General features: G+C 25.6%; 1 long non-coding RNA gene across 4 annotated transcripts; it reads right to left on the reverse strand.

The window, feature by feature from the left end:
* Positions 1-13,000: 13,000 nt before the first annotated feature.
* Positions 13,001-16,381, reverse strand: LOC146882075 (uncharacterized). 4 transcript variants are annotated; one of them, XR_014984965.1, is made up of 8 exons: positions 15,506-16,381; positions 15,159-15,225; positions 14,882-14,948; positions 14,648-14,714; positions 14,453-14,517; positions 14,280-14,369; positions 14,127-14,192; positions 13,001-13,851 (listed from the first exon to the last, which is right to left on the reverse strand). It is a non-coding gene; the product is annotated as an uncharacterized LOC146882075 (long non-coding RNA). The 4 variants fall into 4 exon arrangements; XR_014984963.1 differs by having other exon boundaries at positions 14,453-14,563; XR_014984962.1 differs by having other exon boundaries at positions 14,453-14,714.
* Positions 16,382-22,973: the final 6,592 nt, after the last annotated feature.

Here is a 22,973-nt window from a genome sequence, read left to right on the forward strand (position 1 = left end):
TGAAGACCATGGCGCCGGAATTGAATCTGGTTTATTGGAACCGAATATGCGCTTTGAAGAATTAAATGGAACAGGTTCCATTCTTGTTTGGATCCGATTCAAAACTTCATGCATGCTTGGTTTTAACCGGTTCCTTTTCGTGGAACCTATTCCAAATTTTTGAAAGTCCATTTGTGTGGTAGGAAATGGTGAGCTCGTTGAAGGATTTCAATATAAGGTTGATAGAGGACGCGTCTGCCTCTACTGGACGATGGTGGTTGTGGTTGTTCGTGTCTTCGGAGTGAACTAGTGAAGTGATGTAGTGGTTGTTCTTTTGGGTGGTCTATGGTGGTGCAACGCTTCACATTGCTTTTGATCTCAAGCTCATTTAAACCCAGGTTGTTGTGTTTGGTGTTGTAGGTGATTTCCTGGAACGAGGTGGTGGAGGTGTTATGGTTGTTGGTTGTTCTATAGGTGTTGTTGTTGTCGACATGGTGCATTGGTTCATTGTTATGGCTAGTGTGTGGTTAGGCGAGGCCAGTTGGTACCATGAGCTCGTCGTGGAGGTGATGAACTTGATATTTTAATTTAGGAAAATACATCATATTGTTATGATTTGAATGTGCTTAAACCCAACATTGTTGTTGTTTGGTGTTTTTGGTGATACCACGTTGATGATGTTTGGTGTTTTAGGTGATATCCTTGTTGTGGGTGTTTGTTGTTGTAGGTGATATCCTTGAAGGAGGTATTGACAATGTTATGCATTATTGCACATTCGTTGAATATATTGCATATGTATTCTAGTTCAAGAAATAGTATTAGGGATTTTTTTCTCGGATAGAGACTATCACATAGAGTAGTTGATGTCTTACTTAGTACATACAAATCGATGTCGTGACATTATTTGGATGGGATGACATTTATTAACCTATGTTAGCGGTTAAGGGAACCTAGATTAGTGAAAGATGTTGTATGGTGCACATTGGAGGAACAAGTTGCTAAGTTTCTACACATAATTAGGCATAATATCAAGAATCGTAGTGTGTTATTTTTATTCTATTGTTCTAGTTCGACTGTTAGTATACATTTTCATAATGTATGGGATGCAATCTTAACTTCGGAGTAAGAAATTTAATTCAACCGTCAGGGACAGAGGTACAAGATCATGCCCTCAACCATAGCCGATTATACTCGTACTTCAAGGTAATAGTGGCTATAATACTTTTTTTTTTCTTTTAGCTACTTACACAGATTAAACGATCTTCATTTACACTTTTAATTTGGCTCAAATAGGATTATGTAAGGCCATAAATGGAACTCATGTTCGAGCAAGGATTCCAAGATCTGAAGCTCCCAAGTATCGAGGTAAGAAGGACTGACCAACTCAAAATGTCTTTGTTGCATGTGATTTTGATATGAAATTCACTTATGTGTTGGCTGGATAAGAGGGGACAACATCTAATTCAAGAATATTGAAAGATGTTCTTGTTAAAGATAATTCGTTGGTCATACCCAAAGGTTAGTTTTTTTTTATTATGTTTAGGTCGTCGATCAATAATAACCTAATTGTGGAACCTAAAATTATGAATTTCCAATCTTTTGCAACATTAGTTCTTTATTTTCATCACCACCTTAGTTTCCAAGGACTCTCGAACTTCGTTTGTTTGAACTATCCATACTATGTTGATCTCATCAAAGTCTTCTATTCAAACCTGAAGATATCAATGGATACTTATTAAGTGAGGTTAATAGGACGAAAATTAAATTTAAACCTGATTATTGGTTTAATATCGCACATCTCATGTATCAAGGTCGAAAATTATCATATCCAAACATACAGAAGACCTCCCTTATGACTATCACACGCCATTGGCTACTATGTTAGACTAGATTTGTAAGGTGAAAGTGTAAAAAATGTGGGGTCACTAGACATAAATGAATGACTCCTCCATTATGTGGTGGTCCATTGGTTGACCCCTCGTCTAACTAATTTTGCAAAAGTCATGAAAGAATACATTTTTATGATATGAGCCTTGAAAAATAACATTTCTATTGACTGACCACATCATATCATGCAAATTATGCTAAAAAGTAGTGAAGCACCTCTTCCATACAGTATTTTGATAACCAGAATCATGCAAATGCTCTTCAAAGACGAATGAATACAATTATTAACTGCCAAGTTGTAGTTGTTGAACGTCACAACGCCATCCTCAATGACAGATACAAGAGAGCAAATTTCTGAGTTATTAAAAAGCATGAACGTTTCAAATGACAACTTATTCAGATAGTGTTACGACTTTCTTTGTTCACACCCATCCCATACTAGACATATTACAGGGGTGCCGACAAAATATCGTTGGAATACGTTGCAAAATTATATAAATGGAGGGGCTTCACTTTAATTGATCATAAATTACATCGTATGTTCTCATGTACGTACTTGTTTAGATATTATGTGATATTTTAAGTTGACTTTATTAATTGTGTGATAACAAATCTTTACTTCTTTTTTGCTTTAATATTGAAAATTAAAATGTTTAATTTTTTATATCAAATATATTATAAATTTTATTTTTTTCAATTAATAATTATTTTTAATAATTTTCTTCATCATAAAAAATTTAATATTAATTACAACTCATCAAAAAATTGTTTTATATTACTTTTAATACTTGGTAATCTTACTTTTTCATCTATTAAATTTTATTTTTAATTAGTTATGTGAGTCAAATACTTTAAAAATTTTCACAAACTTTACTCCCAAATTCATTCCATCATCACCTCTAAATTTCTTAATTAAAAAGAACAACATAAATTCAAACTCTTAAATCCATCCAAATCAATTCACTCTCTTCCTTAAATCATTTCTTCCAAAAGAACACAACCTTATTCTTTAACTTCCTTTTGTAATATCCTCTCACAAAAGAAACTAAGAGACATTTATAAATATGTATCCTTTCCGTAAAATAAAACAATTACAAAAACAAATTACCTAGGAAGATATGGAGCACAATTTGAAGGAAGTTTTTAGAGTTTTAACACATTAAATTATTTTAAACAATTAATTTATAATTGTAATATATTAAAATAAGATGATTCAAAACAATCATGTGACTTAAGTAATTTTAATTGATTAAAAACTCATTTTAATTGAGTAAAACACTGCGATAAGATAATTTTGAATTTTAAATGATTTTAATTGGTTAATTTAATACTTTAATATATTAAAATATTTCTTGTAGTTTTTCTAACAAACCAAAAACATTTTAATCAATTAAAACGCATCCTCCAAGCACATATGACTCTATATCACTTTAATAAGCCTTCAAAAGTCAAAAGTCATCAAATCAATGTAAAGAGAACTTACAATCAAAATACCTTTCATTCTAAATCACTAAACAAAGCTTTTTTTTCTTACAACTCCTATAATGACATCAATCCTTATTTATGTTTCATCATGTATAGAAGATCTAAAAGTCAACTCACAAATAACTCAACTTAAAGTTTGTTTGTCCTCAAACAATTACTTGGGTAATTAAGTTAAGTACATGAAATATATCAAGTTGGAACAAAATTTAAGTGTAACCATAGCTGACCTAAGAAAACTAAATCAATTCAAACTAAAGGTATAATCTCTAGAATTGACGCGTTGACTCAAATTTCACCAATAAAAATATCTTACCATAGTTATTTTAAGGAATTTTATCACCATTTCATAATTCATGTAAACATAAAAAATCACAAAAGAAATTTCAAAATCACATGTGTACTTGCCGGAAAGATCTCAAAAATTAACATATAAACAAGTAGAAACAAAACTCATATCAAATCTTCTTTAAATAAATAATATGCATAAAACAAATAAGAGAGGAACCAAACACCAAAACTTTTAACATGAAAAAATCTCAATATGGAGGAGAAACCCACATGACCTAGTTCAGAAAAATCTTCCACTAATAATTATTAATGGGTATACCAAAAGTCCTCTTAGAGATTCCAAGGATCAAAAGAACACTATTCTCTTTACCAACAAGGTGGGATAACAAACTCCAATAAGTACTTTAAATAAACAATAGAGGAACCCCAATATATGAGACAAGGAATAAACCTTTTATGCAAGATAGCTTTTATACACAGACTTGCATATGCAAGATAGCTTTTATACACAGACTTGCATATGATAAATTGGTTGCTCTTTTCTTCTTCTTCACTCTCCTCTCTTTGATGGTTCTTCTCTTTTCTCACCATGGACACTCACAACTTTTGTCTCTCTATCCATTCACTATTTTCTCTGATGACAAATCTGATACAAAGGTTGCATATTTTAAATTGCATAATGGACTGGGAGCCCATAAAAAAAATACCACATTTTTATTTTTCTTGATTAAATTAGTGGACCCAATAAATTGGTGACCCACATGACAAATCCCCCCATGACCAATTAATTAGAGCCATTGTCAATCAAATTGGCTTTCTCCTTGCAGATTGCATATTCTCCTACAGGTAAGATCTTTGTCATCATATCTGACTCGTTCTCATAAGTATGGGTTTTCTCCAATGATAATTGATTCATCTTTAATGCATCATGTATCCAATAATATTGAACTTCAAAATGCTTCGACCTTGAATGAAAAGTTGAGTTCTTACTGTGATGGACTGTACTTTGACTATCACAGTATAAAATATTTTTTTTCTTGTGATAATCTCAACTCTTATGTAGAAATTTATACATCCATAAAAGCTCCTTAGTAATTTTTATAACAACAATATATTCTGCCTATGTAGAATATATATATATATATATATATATATATATATATATATATATATATATATATATATATATATATATATATATATATATATATATATATATATATATATATATATATATATATATATATCCTTTTACAAGAGTTAACAAAATTTAATGAAATAAATCATAGTCATATATATACTAGACTCGTTAATAAAATCTATGTTGTTTTAACATTGATTTTTAAAACCATGTTAGACCCTTTTTGTTTAAGAAAGCTTGGATATTGAATAAAACGTGATATCTTATTTGAATTGAATGATTTTATGAATAATGTAGATGTGTGAATACAAACTATTAGTAATATCCATGTATATTTCACTCAAAAATCAAATCATTAGTGTATGAATAATTTATCATTTAGTTAAAAATAAAATCATAAGAGTGATCAAAGTGTACCATATAAATATGTTGTGAAATAGTATTGAATTTTCCTGCAATAACAACAATTTTTCCCTTTTTAATGATAAATTGTATATTAATGTTGATACAATTTAGTCATATAATAAAAACATATAGATTAGAAAATCTATAACCATATATAAAGAGGATTCCCTATTTTGTGTCCACATTTCATAATTCCAACTTTACTCTTTACAATGTAATTGTTTGTTAAATTTTTAAAATTTAACGATTACTTTTACAAGTTTTTATAAAACTATTTACTTATGTCCTTCTTCTTTTTTCTCCTATTCATCAACAATTATTTTCTCATATTTTCTCCATACATTTAAATTTATTTTTGATAAATATAATTTTATTTTTTTATTAACTTAATAACATTACAATGTTATCAACTACTAATATAATATCATAATATCATACATATTCAAAAAATGTGTACACACAGGCGCTATTGCGCCTGTGTATAGTATCAATAAAGTCTTTTCATATTTTTTTATGCTTAGAACTCCCCTAAGTCTAATAATTTTAAATGCATTATGTAACAAAATAACGTACTAGAGCATTAAAACATATCACCATATCAAAGAATTAAACATTATTGTTAAAACATGAGATTAAGAAAAAATTTATCAGAGCATAATCCTTATGTGTAATTCTAAAAATTCGTGAGATGCAATCTAAGAGGAATCCTAAGTAAAATAAAACATAAAAGACTATGTTGAAAGTCACACGTCAATTAGAGATAAGGTAAATTTATAATATATAAGTGGGTGCAAATCTCACCTTACAAATTGGGCTTGTGATGTTAAGTTAGGCTTAAAGTCTACTTCTTAATATAGCATTAGAGTCATAGTTTAAATCTTATCCTAACGAGATTTGTTGTTTCTTGGACGTATTGTTCCACCCATTATCAATGGGTGCAAATCTCACCTTTTACCCGCCGTTTTGTGGGATTGAATTAGACTTAAAGTTCACGTTCACAAGGAAAAAGGAAGAAGAAGAATAGTATAGGATTTGAGATTGGGTAAAAGCAAATGATGAAGATGAAATTTTCACAACTTTAGATTTAGAAATTATGTGAGGATAAGAGTTGTATTGTGCTCAAGTGGGGTTGTGTTCATCAAAATTCTATATTGAGCAATATGAAACGGAAAAAATATAGAAGTTTTATAAGAATAAGGATTTGATTTGAATGTTTTCACTATAACTTAATATATTCTTAGTTATATTGGAAACATGGATAATTAAATGTCTTGATAGAGTTTCCAATTTCGTTGATGATAAAATACTTTGTTAAGTATCTACGAATAAAAGTTTAAGATGTCAAATAACATTAAATTTTAAGTTTAATCACACAAAAGGTCTCCTGTTTTCATTAAAAAATCTCAATTAAGTCCTCCAGCTTTAAGTCGTCCCAATTGGTTTTACTTTTGAAAATTTGTTCTAATTTGGTCTTTTTCGTCAGGGTATCATTGACAACGTTAATTACGTGTCACATGTCACCTCATGATTTTTTTAAATTTTTAATTTTTTTTTACTTTAAAAAAACTGACATGTGTCAAATTAGGGTTTTACCATGTGTCACCTTGTGTTTTTTTTTTAATTTTTTAAAATTGTCACGTGTCAAATTATGGTTTTTCCACATGTCAATTGTTGATGTGAAAAATATCAATTTGGTCGCTATATTTGTTATTTTGTCTCAATTTAGTCATAATTTATTTGTGATCTAGAGTAATTTCATTCATTTCAAATTAAGACCAAATTTAATTTTTATATAAATATTATAATGATATTTTTATTATAGACTTTAATATACACTAGTATTTCTGCCCGTGCAACGCACGGGTACTGAATTTTCGGAACGTATATTTATTCAATTAATTTAAAATTATAAAAGTATAATTAAATTTAATATGAATATTTTATTTTATAAAATTGAATAATAATTATTTACTTAATTTTATAATAAAAGTGTATATTTATATATATTTTTAATAAAATGTATTGTATATAATTATTTTAAATAATATATTAAGATTAGTTAATTAAAATTATGAAATTAAATTAAATTTTAAATGAAATATTGAGTAAAAAATGTAGAAAACTATAATAGTAGGGAAATAAAAAAAATGCGTATTTGTCCAATTAATACATAAGAAAAGGGAAATTGTTTTGGAATTGATTTAAGTGTGAGAGAAGTTATTCAAAATTGAAAAAGAGGTATCTGTCAACTCCAATTTGAATATTAATATAATAAGTACAAATTATATTTTAAAAATTATTATTGATATTAATATATTTTATGTGATATTTACATAAGTTTATTTCAAGTGCAAATATTGAACCACATATTATTAATATATTCAAAATTTTAATATTAAATCATTTCTATTTTAAATTAAATTTACAACAATAAAATTTTAATATTAATATTATTGTTAAAATTATAAATTAGTGATTTCAAAGCCTTCAAAGCCTATTCTCAACACCTTGAAAGTCAAGAAATTAGTGATTTCAACATGCATTCTGATCTTATTTAGAATATCCATTTGCAATCATGGAAACCAAGAAGAGGAATATAAAGAGAGATAGCGATAGTCAAAAGAAATCATGAAATCATAGAAATTATACTAATGTGGAAGCAAATATATATAAAAACAATCTGAAAAGGAAAAAATGTAGAAAATGTACAAATTGGATACAACCATTTGAAATTGAATAACACAAACTTGAACCAATTGAAAACAAAAATCTGGAAAAGCAAATATGTCTAACAAAAATGGAATGAGAAAAAAAAAATCTAGAAATTAATGAACACAAAAATTTAAAAATGGAAAACATGAACTTAAACCCGGTTAAAAATATCTGAAAAAGAAAAAATGAGCGAAAAAAATTGCAAACAAAATAAATTTGAACCAATTAAAAAAAATATTTGAAAAACCAAAAACAAATCTGGAAACATACATATCAGTAACCAAATTTTAGATTTTACAATTATTTATTTATTTATTTATTGTTTTACACCATATTTTAATTATTATTACTTTTATTACTATATTTTAATATGTTAATATATTATTATATTATTAAGAACCACAAAACTTTTATTCCTAAATATTATATTATTTATTTATTCTTTTATATCATATTTTTAATTTTATTGTTGTTAATTGTAATTACTAATGTATTTTTGTTAATTTTTTTCAATTTATATTTTTAGAATTTCATAATATCTTAAATTTTTCTTATAAATTAAAAATATCTGAAAATTATTTAGATACATTAAAAAAATTCAGAAAAAAACCTACACTTTTTTTTTGAATTTGAATTTCAAATTCAAACTTTATTAAGATATTTTAAATTTACATTGTTATTAAATATTATTATATTATATAATATATTATTATACAGTTATGAGTCATCAAATTTTTTGAATATTTGAATTTATATCTTTTTATCAGAAATATTAAAGTATTTATTAAAAAAAATGTATATATTTTTTATTTTAAATTTTAAATTTAAATTTTGTTGTCACACGATTTCAAATTTGAATCTAAAATTTATTTATATATTATGAGAAATTTTTCACAATTTAAAATCAGATAAAGATTTGATTTCCAATCAATTAATTTTGAAATTTAGTTTGAAATTTATTTTAAAAAACACGGGAGGAATATATTACTTAATATTATCTACTGTTTGATGTTTGAAAAAATCAACTATAAGATGAAAAGTTTGGTTTTCAAAGACATTAAATGAAAAAAAAAAAAAAGTTTCCAATGTAAATTTAATGTAATGTAATATTATACAAAAATATAAAATGATAATATTACATTAATTCTGCATAAACATAGATTTATTTTTAAATTAATATTTGAATTTAATCATAAATTGGTATAAAGTTAAGAATATAAACATAATAAGTAATATTAGATCAATCATCTTCTAAACACATTAATGGAAGAAGATTTTGATTTCCAATATTAATGATTAATGATAAAGAAACAACCGATAACATCTAAAAAAAACATTAGGATATAAAAAATTTATATTTTATATATACTTAAAATTGATAAATAATACTTTTTGGAATGTCTTAAATCCTAATTATTGTTATGAATTAATGATTGTCCATTGATTTGATACATTTACCCATATGATTCATTACTCTTTATGGTAAATATTTGTATTAACTGAGTTGATTTGTTTCCTTTATGGATTACATATTGTATCTATAAATAGGACTCTTCCAATAATAATACACAGATGAGTTGCTCCCTATTTTCTCATTCTCTATTCTCTCTTGTTCTTCTCTTCTCTATTATTTGACTTCATTCTCTATGTTATTCGCTTTATTTCATAACACGTTATCAGCACGATGCTTCAACCAATTGAGGACTCGTGGAAGCTTTTTCTCTATAACGACAGTGCTCTGCGTGTCTCAATCCAGGCTCTTTCTAATCCTTTCTCAAATTATAATTTTAACTTATATTCTTCCTTTTGCGATAAGAATTGTTTAACTTTATCAATCTTCATCTCCGTCTTATTATTTTTATTTTTATTATGAAGGTGATTATTATGATTATTTTGATGATGATTATTATTATTATTATTAATATTATTATTTTATGTGATAGTTCTAAACACGCGGAACGTTGCAAAATTTGGATTTGTGACCCTTGATATTGCAAAGAAGAATTCCTTATATTGGATTTTAAATGTTGAAATACATTTAGACGCAATGGATATTGGGATACCATTAAATAAAGAAATAAAGCATCTAAGCAATTAATTTGCTCATGCGACAAAAATATTGTGAAAAAGGATTCACAAATATTATGAATTTATTTCATGCCTATGTATGGTTGGCTGGACAAAGCAATAAAGCTTTGATGAAAAATCATGAGATCCGCCTAATTTGCTCCATTCCCAGAAGTGAATGCAGCAATCAATATTATGAATTTATTTCATGCCTTTGTATGGCTGAACAAAGCAATGAGCTTTTGATAGAAAATCATGAAACCTGTCCAAATTGGTTCTGCTCCATTCCCAGAAGTGAATGCAGCAACATTGATCTATATTTTCTTGATCATGATCATGATATTGATTATGGACATGGTTATAAAGAAAATTTCAAAGACACATTCTGTCACCAGAAGTGGCACAATAATGTGAAAAAAAAAGGAAAAGAAAAATGTGAAAATATTGACAAAAAGATGAAGGTATATATTATCATTACGATGGTAAAGGCCATTTGAGTTGTACTTATTGTACACCAGAGCATCTTACAAATAATAGAGAAGATAAGACGACGTGTTGGAAGAGATAAATTTGCAAGATTCTTGGAAGATGAAAAGTTATTGGCATTTGACAATGTAAATGCTAGAAGATGAAAAGTTGTTTTTATTCTTGTTAACATTTTTTTTATTTTTGGAAGATGAAAAGTATAAAAAGCTTATTGAGTAAATATATATTCTTGGATAATTTATTAGGTCAAGATGTAATGAAGTGAATTTCCAATATATAATTACGTACGGAGAAGTTAATAAAATATAGGGTTACATGTCATTCGATATTAATATTAATACTAATATTAAAAATAAAATTTTCAAATAATTTTAAATTTTTTAAACAATTTAAATTCAGAAAGTCCAATTTAAATTAGAAAATCATGAATTAAAAATATCGTATATCCGAAAAATAAATTATGATATATAATAACGCTTTCATCTACTCATCTATTGTACATAAAAAATATAAAAACAGTAAGTTTCAAATTCAAATTCAGTTATTTAAACTTCAAATTCCAACCATGGACAATATAGACTACTAATTTAATAATTAAATGCACATTAGGCGATGGTGAAAGATGAGAAGTAAGTATGGCTAATTGAGAGATTTTGAAATGTTCACAAAGAGATTGAATTAAAAAAAATTAAATTAATATTAATTATAAGTTATAATACATTAAATCAATTAGGTTGTAAAAATATTTAAAGTGCAGTGTATCTGGATGAATTTGGTAGATGTGTTGAATTTGAACATGTAGATAACATTGCAATGTTTGGATGTGCATTGAATGCCACAAACCATCATTCTTAGTGTTGATATTTAATGTTGTAATAATTATTAATGCCAACGTCTTGGAATAGGTAAATTAATTCTTGAGAAAGTGAGAAGTTTTTTATTTGCGGTTATTGGTATAACTATTATTCATATTTAGAGAAATTCTTGATATTCTTTCTAACATCAATTCATTTTGTGGGAACATGCAAAGTAAAAAGTTATTCATAGTTAATGTTGTCAGAATCAAAAAAAACAAAAATGTGTTGAAAGTAGGTATTCCAAGTTGTAAAAACTTCTTTAGGAAGCTAAGTTAAAAATGACGTAATGCACAACTATATATGATAGTGCATTGAGACACCAAAAGTAATTGCTTTATTTATAATTAATAACTTGGAGGAACACAAGTTTCTTTATTTCAGAGTAATAAGAGATTGTTTCCTGGAAGATTAACTTTGAAAAATGTGAAAACTTTTCAACATTGTACAAAGCTTCTTCAAGAAGCTACGTAAAGTTTTACAAAATAAAAACATAATATGCTTTTTGCAGGAATGTTGATAAGTTATAATTATAAGATAGAAAATTATAATTATAAATTATAAATGATAATACAAAAGATTACTGTCAGAAGGATTTAATTATGGAGAGTATCACATTGAAACACATAAAATATTTACTTTCTTAATATGCCATAATTAGTGAGAAAGACATATCAGAAGAGGGAAAACTTTCTTAAATTTTGAGAAGCATGAGTTGCCAATGCATGGAATCCAATAAACACTATTTCTTTAATAAGTAATGATAGATAACTGGAGTAACATTGGAAGAATGAAAAGTTAATTTTGATTGTTGTTAATATTAATTACTTTCTTGGAAGAAGAAAAAGCTTCTTAAAGAAGCTACCTTAAACTTAAAAAAAAAAATCTTATGTTAGGTTGGTATTTTATGTAATAGATTTTTTTTTTGTGTGATAAATACTTTATATAATAAAAATAACTAAACTTAAATTTTAAAGTTCATTATTTATTATCAAAATTACAAATTCTAAAGAAATTTTTTGTGTGTAAACCATCATATATGTTGGAATACAAAAAAGGTTTATCATTGTTGCAAATTAAATTTCTTCATCATTTTCCAAATTATATTTAAAAAATTTTGAATTACAAAAAAAACCTAGTGTCAATGATACGACAGTTTTATGTGTCATTAACTGCATCAGTGAAATTAAAAATATTATTAAGTGCCATTTCAAAAGTAATTACTTTTCAAATTTTAAATACAAAGAGATTTCATGAGTTGGAATTGGAAAGGATTTCATAATACGAATCAATTTTGTAGTGTAATTGTAATTTTGAAATATGAAAAACATTAATGACGATAAAACATTTAATTTCTAATATTAATCTAATTTAATTTAATTTATTTAATTTGTAATATTTATTCAATTCAATTTAAATTAATTAATTAAATTTATAATAATTAATTTTACCCATTAATTTCATTCATAGATTTTTAGTTCATATTATTAAAGAATATAATGTGATACAAAAAATTCATATTATATGATATCTTTAAAAGTTGAACAATATTTTAAAAAGTTCTTATTATTTATTTTTTTCCATTAGTTTTATTAAAGTTCTTAACTAATTAATGACTTTTCCAAAAGTATATAAAATATAAAATAACAAAAAATGACAGGTTACTTGATATTTTTGAGAAGATAATAAACTACATATATTAAAACAATGCAATGGTAGATTATAAAGAACTTTTACATGCATGCTTGCTTTTCCACTCTCAACTTTAAAAATAACAGAACTGTTCTCCTTTAGTGAATGACAGACACAACATTTTTTCTAGCCACGACCTATCTTCATAGACGTTGTTGTTATCACCAAATTACGTTGGACTTCGCCTAGTGATCCATGGCGCATAATAGTTGAAAGTCCACTGTTGCGAAAATATCTCATTTTTTATTGCATATCGTGCAGTTACACGAGTTATTTAATAACAACGATTATGGTTAAATCAATAAATGTTAAAAAAAATTATTTTTAATAAAAAGTTATAGACTCGCACATATAAATACACTCAAATATAAATGCTCATTATGACTTTTCCAACAATCACAAATGTACAACCAACCTGATGGTTCACATTGATTGCATATCTTTGGCAATTAAAGAGAATTCCTGCACTTACACACAATTTATTAAAATTGATTGCGTAATAAATGATTAAATTAAATAAATTTTGTCAAATGAAACCTTTTGAATAGAAAAAAATAACTTTAGATACAATCATTATATAACATTTTTTAAATGAAACATTTCAAACAAACGTAATACATACATATTGTGATGTTGTGTTTTAGAAGAGGTAAAACTTGCAGAGAATAACTTTCTTGTCTTTTTTCAAATAGTTGATTCATCTAAAATAAAACCTTCATTCAACATACCAAAAAAGAAATACAAAAATTCTTACTTTGATCCGGCAAACAAAAGAACAAAAGTTTCTACCTTTGTTATATTCTTCAAACACTTCATCCATCTAGAAACTTGTACATCATTCATCTGAAAGAAAACCTACATTGATCACACAAAAAAAGCCATACATAAGTACTAAAATCTATTTGAAGAAGAAAATACTCTAGAGAAGAAGAAAAACTTCTATCTTGGTTGTATTCTTGAAACAGATCATCGATTTAGCAAAACCATCCTTCATGACAGAAAAAAAAAAATCAACATTTGTTGTATTCTTCAAACAATTGATTCATCTAAAATAAAACCTTCATTCAATAAACCAAGAAACAAATACAAAAATACTTTGATCTGATAGACAAAAGAACAAAAGTTTCTACCTTTGCTATATTCTTCAAACACTTCATCCATCTAGAAACTTGTACATCATTCATCTGAAAGATAACCTTCATTGATCACAAAAAAAAGCCATACATAAGTACTAAAATCTGTTTGAAGAAGAAAAGATTCCAGAGAAGAAGAAAAGCTTCTACCTTGGTTGTATTCTTGAAATAAATCATCAATCTTCCTTCATGACAGAAAAAAAGCCAACCTTTGTTGTATTCTTGAAATAGTTGATTCATCTGAAATAAAACCTTCATTCAACATACCAAGAAAAAAATACAAAAAACTTTGATCTGGCAGACAGAAGAACAAAAGTTTCTACCTTTGTTGTATTCTTCAAACACTTCATCTATCTAATAACTTGTATGTCATTCATATGAAAGAAAACTTTCATCGATCACAAAAATAAAGAGTCATACAAAAGTACTAAAATCTGTTTGAAGAATAATGGAATTAGATGGAAACATAAGATGAAAATAACCGAAAGCTGAGTAAAAATAAGATGAACTTCACATACCACTTTCATTCTGAAACCAAATAAATCAAATCTTGGTCGTGACCCATCTTCTACTCATTTCATTCATCTGAAAAAAAATGAAAAAAAATAAAATAAAAGTAAGTAGAGATGTGAAGATGTTAGTAAAAAACATCGAAAAAGCTGAAAAAAACCGAGATCTGGGTAAAAAGATAAATTGTTTGGTTGAGAAAGCTGAAAAAATTGAAATCTGGATAAAATATGAACTTTACATACCACTTTCATTCTGAAACCAAATAAATCAAATCTTGGTCATGACCCATCTTCTACTCATTTCACTCATCTGAAACAAAAATGAAAACAAAAATAAGTAGAGATGTGAAAATGTTAGTGAAAAACATCGAAAAGGCTTAACAAAACCGAGATCTGGGTAAGAAGATGAACTGTTTGCTTGAGAAAGCTGAAAAAAACCGAGATCTGGGTAAAAAGATGAACTGTTTGGTTGAGAAAGCTGAAAAAAACGAAATTTGAATAAAATATGAACTTTACATACCACTTTCATTCTGAAACCAAATAAATCAAATCTTGGTCGTGACCGATCTTCTACTCATTTCATTCATCTGGAAAAAAAAATGAAAACAAAAATAAAACAAAAATAAGTCGAGATATGAAATGTTAGTGAAAAACATCGAGAAAGTTGAACAAAACTGAGATCTGAGTAAGAAGATGAATGGTTTGCTTGAGAAAGCTTAAAAAAACCAAGATATAGGTAAAAGGGTAATAAGAAGATGAACTGTTTGCTTGAAAAATTTGAAAAAAACCGAGATCTGGGTAAAAAGATGAACTGTTTGGTTGAGAAAGCTGAAAAAAAAATTTGGATAAAATATGAACTTCACATACCACTTTCATTCTGAAACCAAATAAATCAAATCTTGGTCGTGATCCATCTTCTACTCATTTCATTCATCTGAAAAAAAAAAATGAAAACAAAAATAAGTAGAGATGTGAAGATGTTAGTGAAAAACATCGAGAAAGTTGAACAAAACCGAGATCTGGGTAAGAAGATGAACTGTTTGCTTGAGAAAGATGAACTGTTTGCTTGAGAAAGCTGAAAAAAACCGAGATCTGGGTAAAAAGATGAACTGTTTGGTTGAGAAAGCTGAAAAAAAAATGAAATCTGGATAAAATATGAACTTCACATACCTTTTTTTGTGTTCTTCACTGTAAACATAAGATCAAGCAAAGAAACCATTAGATCTCGGTAAAAAACATAAAGAACAATAACAGTTCGCTTGAGAAAGCAAAAAAAAAAAAGATATCCACAAAAAAATGGACAGATGAACGGCAAATCTCAGATGCATGTCTTTGTAAGCGTTAATTGAAGCCTGTAAACAAAAAAAATGATGAACAGAACAAAGCTCGGAAAAAAAGAAGATGAACTGGATCAAAAGAAGAAGATGAACAGAAGATGAGAAGGCGGTGCCAGAGAGAATGAGAAAGAGAGAGAAAGAAGAAAGAAGGCAGTCGCAGAGAGAATGAGAAAGAGAGAGAAAGAATTGAGACAGTGGAAGGTGAGAAGACCGAGGAAGAGAGAGAAAGAAATTTTAATTAAAAGTTTCGGATTTGAATTTCTTTTCCATTTTTTTTTCTAACTTCAAAATGCTGAGAGATTGACACATCAGCGTTTTTACCTTTTGTAGATAAAAATTTGAATTTAGAAGTAGGTCAGATATATTATTCAATTGAAAAACTTACCTTTTGTTAGTTCCCAATTGTATATAGTATTAGATTTGGTCCATATTTTTGTTGTTTTTGTTCAATTGTGTCCTCATTTTCCTTTTGTTTTCAATTAGATCATAGTTTTCGTCAAATTTTGGTCAATTTGGTCTTTTTGACTGAGGGTGTTTAAATAGTTAATGTTTTTCATCAGTACATGTCACGTGTCAGCTAGAGATGGCAAATAAACCCGTCCCCGCGGGTATTGCCCGAACTCGTCCCCATTTTGACGAGGAATCCTCACATTGATTGGGTATGGGTATGGGTATGAGGATGTACATATCCCCGCCATATCTCCGTCATCATTTAAATTATTAAAATATTTACAATAATTAAGTAACCCTATATATATATATATATTTTTTTTTTTTCAATTTTTTATTTCTTCTAATTATTTGGTTTGTCATGAAACGCATTCGTATCTCCAATATATTTTTCATCTTATCATAACATTTATGTGATTATGTTAAAATGATGTATGTCAATTAGAATTTTTTTTATGTCTCATATTTGAATATTTCTATTATCTTTTAATATTTTTATTTATTGTATATTTTCCTTTCACATGAGTATGTTTAATACTCTCAATTTAAGTATTTAATAGCATAAACCTTCCATTTACTAGCTAATATAAAAAAAAATTACTTATTTTTATTAATTTTTGCTTCATTTGAATAACTCTTTTGTTTCGCTAAAACAATTATTTCTCAAACGTTAAATATATATGTTGATATTTGAAAAGTGTTCTTAGATGTCTAAGGTATTTTTCATCTTATCATACCCTTAATTATACATTCGTTTTTCTTTGTGCGATTTCTTTCAATAGTTTCTAAGACATACATTTGTTAATTTTTAATATTTTTATTTGTTGTTTATTTTCATCATGTAGAATACTATTTCAGTATATTTTATCTATCTATTTTTTATTTTCTAACTCATTATATCAATCATACTATAATTTTTCACTATAATTGTATAAATAACTTTTATTTACTACAATATCAAAATTTAATGTAATTGTCATGAATATTTTTTTATCACCATCCAACATATATTGGAGTTCAAAAGATACAATATCCATGTTAAATTCTTTTATTATGTTTATTATTTGCTATTTGCGTCATTTTGATTAAGTGATGTATTATCATTTTTATTAGTGTATAAAAAAAGAGATTCATTATAATTTAAAAAATTTAAGTATACAAACATTAAAATATTTTTTAATTTTAATATTTGTTGTCCTTTAAATTTTTTTTAAAATATTTTTAAATTTTATCAACTATGTTTCATTAATGTTTGTAGTTTGCAAATTTAATAAATGTTTTAGTTCTCATGAAATTTTATTTGGTATTCCAATCTAAATTGTAAACAATTATAATTTATTTCAAAGTATTTGATATCGAATAAACAACCATCTCCTAATATTAAAAATTTGATAATATTATGCTTCCTTTACCGTAATTTTTTATTATTTTTTAAAAATTAATTAAAATTTATATTGAAGTAGTAAGGAAACGATACGGGTATGGGTACGAGATCAGTAGCGGACCTATGAAGTGACTAAGGGGGCCATGCCCACCCCCCCCCCCCCCCCCCCCCACCCCAATTTTTTTATATCTATATAATTTTTATGTTATTTTAAATATTTTTTTTAAATTTAATATTTTTAATATTTTAATACTTTTTATATATCTATATCTATACAAAGGAAAAGATATTTTTTTTCTTGTTTTTCATTTTACCTTTTAAATATATTTTTAAAAAAAATAATTATTTTATTTATATTATCTTTTAACTAATATTTTATTTAATTTAATTATTTTATTATTTAACTTTTTTTTTAAATTTAATCACTCAAATTATAGTAAAATTATAAAATTATTTTTATTTAATTTTATAATTATAATAATAACAATAACAATAATTATAATTTTATTATTTTTTATTATCACAAAAAAGTAAATGTAATGTTTTCATTAGTTTGTATAAAAATTTTGAAATTATTCTTTTGATTCATTTTTTCGCTCAAAAATAGTAAGTTGGTCCTTCAGTTATTGTTAGTCTCAATTTGATACTGATTTTTTAAAAAATGATGCAATTTAGTAATTTTTTGTTAAATTTCTTGAATCAAATTAAGGTTTTTTCATCAAAATTGAAGTTGTAAATAAGGATGGTTTGTTTTATTGGTGTAATTGACATACTGATAATGTCAATTTTGATAAAAAAAATATGTGCTCTGCGCTTCAAGAAATTTAACGAAATGATCAAATTGCATCAATTTTTAAAAAATCGAGATCAAATCGAGAATAGAAAAAATTAGAAGACTAACTTGACATTTTTGGACGAAAAAATTGACAAAAAAAAGTAATTCAACTAAAATTTTGGCACCCCAAAATATTAGTTAAAGATCCGCCACTGTACGAGATTATACCTGTTACCCGGTGGGGATGGGGATAGGATAAAACTTTGATGCCTGTTGATTTTGGGTATGAGGATGGAGATGAATTTTTGTTATGAGGATGGGTATGGGATAGTGAAACCCGTCCTCGTCCCGCCCCGTTGCCATCCCTAGTGTCAGCTCTTGTTTTTTTTATTTTTTTATTTTAAAGAAATTGTCCACGTGTCAAGTCATAATTGTGTCATGTGTCAGTGTCAGTACCACGTGTCAGTTTATAGTTGTGTTACTTTGTTTTTCAATTTAGTGTCTATATTCGTTATTTTTGTTCAATTTAGTTCTTATATTTGCTATTAAGTATTTTTTTCTAAAATTGACATTTTTATTAATTATTTTTGAAATTCAATTATAAATTATTAAATTTAGTTATAAATATATTATAATTCTTAGATTTAATTGTTAAATAGAAAAAAATTATTTAAAATATTATTAAAATATAATTATTAAATGTTTCCTTCTAATATTTAAATTCTAAAATACCGATACTTTTAAAATTGATATTTAAAAATATTACAAATATTAAAAATATTTTAGAAAAGTAAATAAATATTTATAAAATTAACATTTTAGACCTTAATATTAAAAAGCAATAAAAATATTAAATATTTTAGATTTAAATGTCAATTTTACAAATATTAATATATATTTTAAAACATTTAATAATTACATTTTAATAATATTTTAAATAATTATATTCTATTTAACAATTGAATCTAAGAATTATATTCAATTAATAAATAAATATAATAATTTATAATTGAATTTCAGAAGTGATTAATAATAATGTCAATTTTAAAACTAAATATATAATATTAATAAAAATTAAATTTGGTCTCAATTTGAAAGGGAAAAAATTGTTTCATTTTAACAAAAATTAAGACTAAATTAAACAAAAATAACGAATATAAAGACTGAATTAAACAAAATAACGAATATTATGACTAAATTGAACAAAAAAATAATACAATTACAAACTAACAATTGACACTAATATTGGGACGTGACACAACTGCGACTTGACACGTGGACAATTTTTTGAAATTAAAATAAATTCAAAAAACGTGACATTTAGTGTTCAAAAATGTTAACTATTTAATCATTGTTAGTAAAAATGACCAAATTAACCAAAATTTGATGAAAATGAACCTAATTGACCACAAAATAAAAATAATATAATTATTATTGCACCCCAACCAAAAAAAAATAACATAAAAAAACAGTACCATTTTGCAATTTGAGATATCCTAACAGAAATGACAAAATTGGAACAAATTTTCAAAAATAAGACCCAATTGGGATGACTTAAATCTAAAGGACCCAATTGAGATTTTTTTTAACGAAAACAAGAACATTTTGTATGATTAATATCAAAAGTCTTTATATTCACTTGATGCGTTATAAAATCAAAATAGGTAAATTTTTCTCAACTCACTTGATTAAGTTTAAGAATAATTTTGACATTAAAAATGATGATTTGAAAGATAAATTATAAAAAAAAATGATTAAAGAAAATAACTCTTCCTCTTTAACTTTACAATTTTCTTATAACTCCAACCTTCAAGTAAAAAAATGAAAAAAAACGTATAAAGGTTTCTACAAAAAGAGTCCAAGAAGAAAAAAAGATTTAAAAACCCACCAACTAAGAGCTTTCAAAGTGCATTAGATAGGTGTCATAAATTTTAGGTTAAAATATTTTTTGGTCTTAATTTTCGTCAAGTTTTTTTTAAATAAATCCTAATTTTGGTTTTGTGTTCAAATAGATCCTAATTTTCGTCAATTTTGTTCAATTTAGTCCTTTTCTGCTAACACCGTTTAAATCATTAACGACCATGAACAGTAACTGTCACATGTCACTTTGTGGTTTTTTTGAATTATTTATTTATTTTTTAATTTTTTTAAATGTACACGTGTCAACACAATAGCATGCCACGTGTCGCTTCGTGATTTTTTTGAATTTTTTTTATTTTTTTTTGAATTTTTTTAAAATTTTTATAATTGTCCACGTGTCAACCCAGTAGTGTGGCACGTATCAAAGTCAATGTTCTATATTCAATTTGGTCTCAATATTTGTCATTTTTGTTCAATTATGTTTCAATTTTTGTTAACATTAACCAATTTGGTCCCTCTCCAAATTAAAACCAAATTTAATTTTTATATTAAAATTCAAATTTTTTATTAAATATTTTTATATAATATATTAAAACTCACATCATTATAACTTTAATATAAAAATTAAATTTGATCACATCTTTGATAGGGACAAAATTGGTCAATTTTAAACAAAAATTGGGACTAAATTGAACAAAAATAACAAATATAGGGACCAAATTGAATATAAAACATTGATTTTGACACGTGGCACACTACTGGGTTGACACGTGGACATTTATAAAATTTTTTTTAAAAAAAATCACGAAGTGACACGTGGCACAGTACTGTGTTGACACATGTACATTTAAAAAAAATTTAAAAAAATTCAAAAAAAATTCAAAAAATTCAAAAAAACCACGAAGTGACACGTGGCAATCACTGTTCATAACCATTAATGATTTAAATGGTATTAGCAAAAAAAGACCCAATTGAACAAAATTGACGAAAATTAGGACTTATTTGAACACAAAACCAAAATTAGGACTTATTTAAAAAAAACTTGACGAAAATTATTTAAAAAAACTTGACAAAAATTGAAAAAAAAAATATTTTAACCTAAATTTTATTACAGAATATGATAGAAGCGATAATATATAATATAGAAGATCCGTACTATAATTTCCCTAATATAATTATTATTGCACCCCAACCAAAAAAAAAATAACATAAAAAAACGGTACCATTTTGCAATTTGAGATATTCTAGCAGTAAGCAACAAACGAGGAAAACGCGTCAATCTTTACATGAACCAAAGTGCATATTAAAATGCGACAAAATTAGAATCTATCTTATGTTGACCAGTGCGAGACCACTAGGGTCACGTCACGGAATCGACTTCTAACAAACTATTGTTAATTAGTGAACCTAATCAGAATTTGTTAATTAATGAACCTAGTCAGAACAGAGCAGGATCAATAATTGAAGAATTAAAATAAGATATTCATAATATATATATATATATATATATATATATATATATATATATATATTCTCATTTATTACTGGAAATTCATTTTTATGATAAAATAATAAAATTATTGTTATTAAAATTATAAGGGTTAAATATGTTTTTGGTCCCTCAAGTTTCAGCGAAATTTGGAATTAGTCCCTCATCAAAACTTTTGACCAATTTAGTCCTTTATCTTTCAAAATGCGTGAATTTAGTCCTTTTAACCAAATTTTGTTAAGTTTATATGACGTTTGAAGCGTATTTCATGATAGTATTTAAGTTAACATTGAAGCAAAAATGTGTCAAACAGTATAAATAATTTAAATACTATCATGAAATGCGCTTGAAATGTTAGATAAACTTAACAAAATTTGGTTAAAAGGACTAAATTCATGCATTTTGGAAGATGAAGGACTAAATTGGTCAAAAGTTTTGATGAGGGACTAAACCCAAATTTCGCTCAAACTTGAGGGACCAAAAACATATTTAACCCAAATTATAAAAATAAATATATATAATTTTTATAATTTTACTGAAAATAAATTTTATTTATTCTGTAAGTAATTCTTTATAATAGACAATTATTTTAATTTAAAAAATAGTTAAATAAAAAATAGTTAAATCTAAAACAAAATAGTAAAATAATTATTTTAATTTAAAAAAGTTATTATTCAAAAGATAAAATGAAAAGAAAATATATACACTTAAAGAAAAAACCTTATATAACAAAACAGAAATATATTTTAATATAACTATAATTATAAAAATTAAAAACGCTTTTAGAAGATTATCATTGGTTTTTTAAAAATTTTAAATTTATCAATTAAATCAAAACTATAATGTAAACTGATAAGTATAATTAAGACATAATTAACAAAAAATATAATAAATAAGTTCCAACTTAATTATTAAAAAAATATATAACAGTTGAACTTTCATTACGTTCTTACAAAAAATTTATAAACATATATTTAAAAAAAAAATGAAAACATTTAAATTAGTTAATTGTAAGAATTTAAAAAGAAGATAAAATTTAC

This window comes from Vigna unguiculata, chromosome 10 (genome assembly GCF_037176805.1).
Source record: "Vigna unguiculata cultivar grain cowpea cultivar isolate G323 ecotype 2 chromosome 10, ASM3717680v1, whole genome shotgun sequence".
Taxonomy (NCBI): domain Eukaryota; kingdom Viridiplantae; phylum Streptophyta; class Magnoliopsida; order Fabales; family Fabaceae; genus Vigna; species Vigna unguiculata.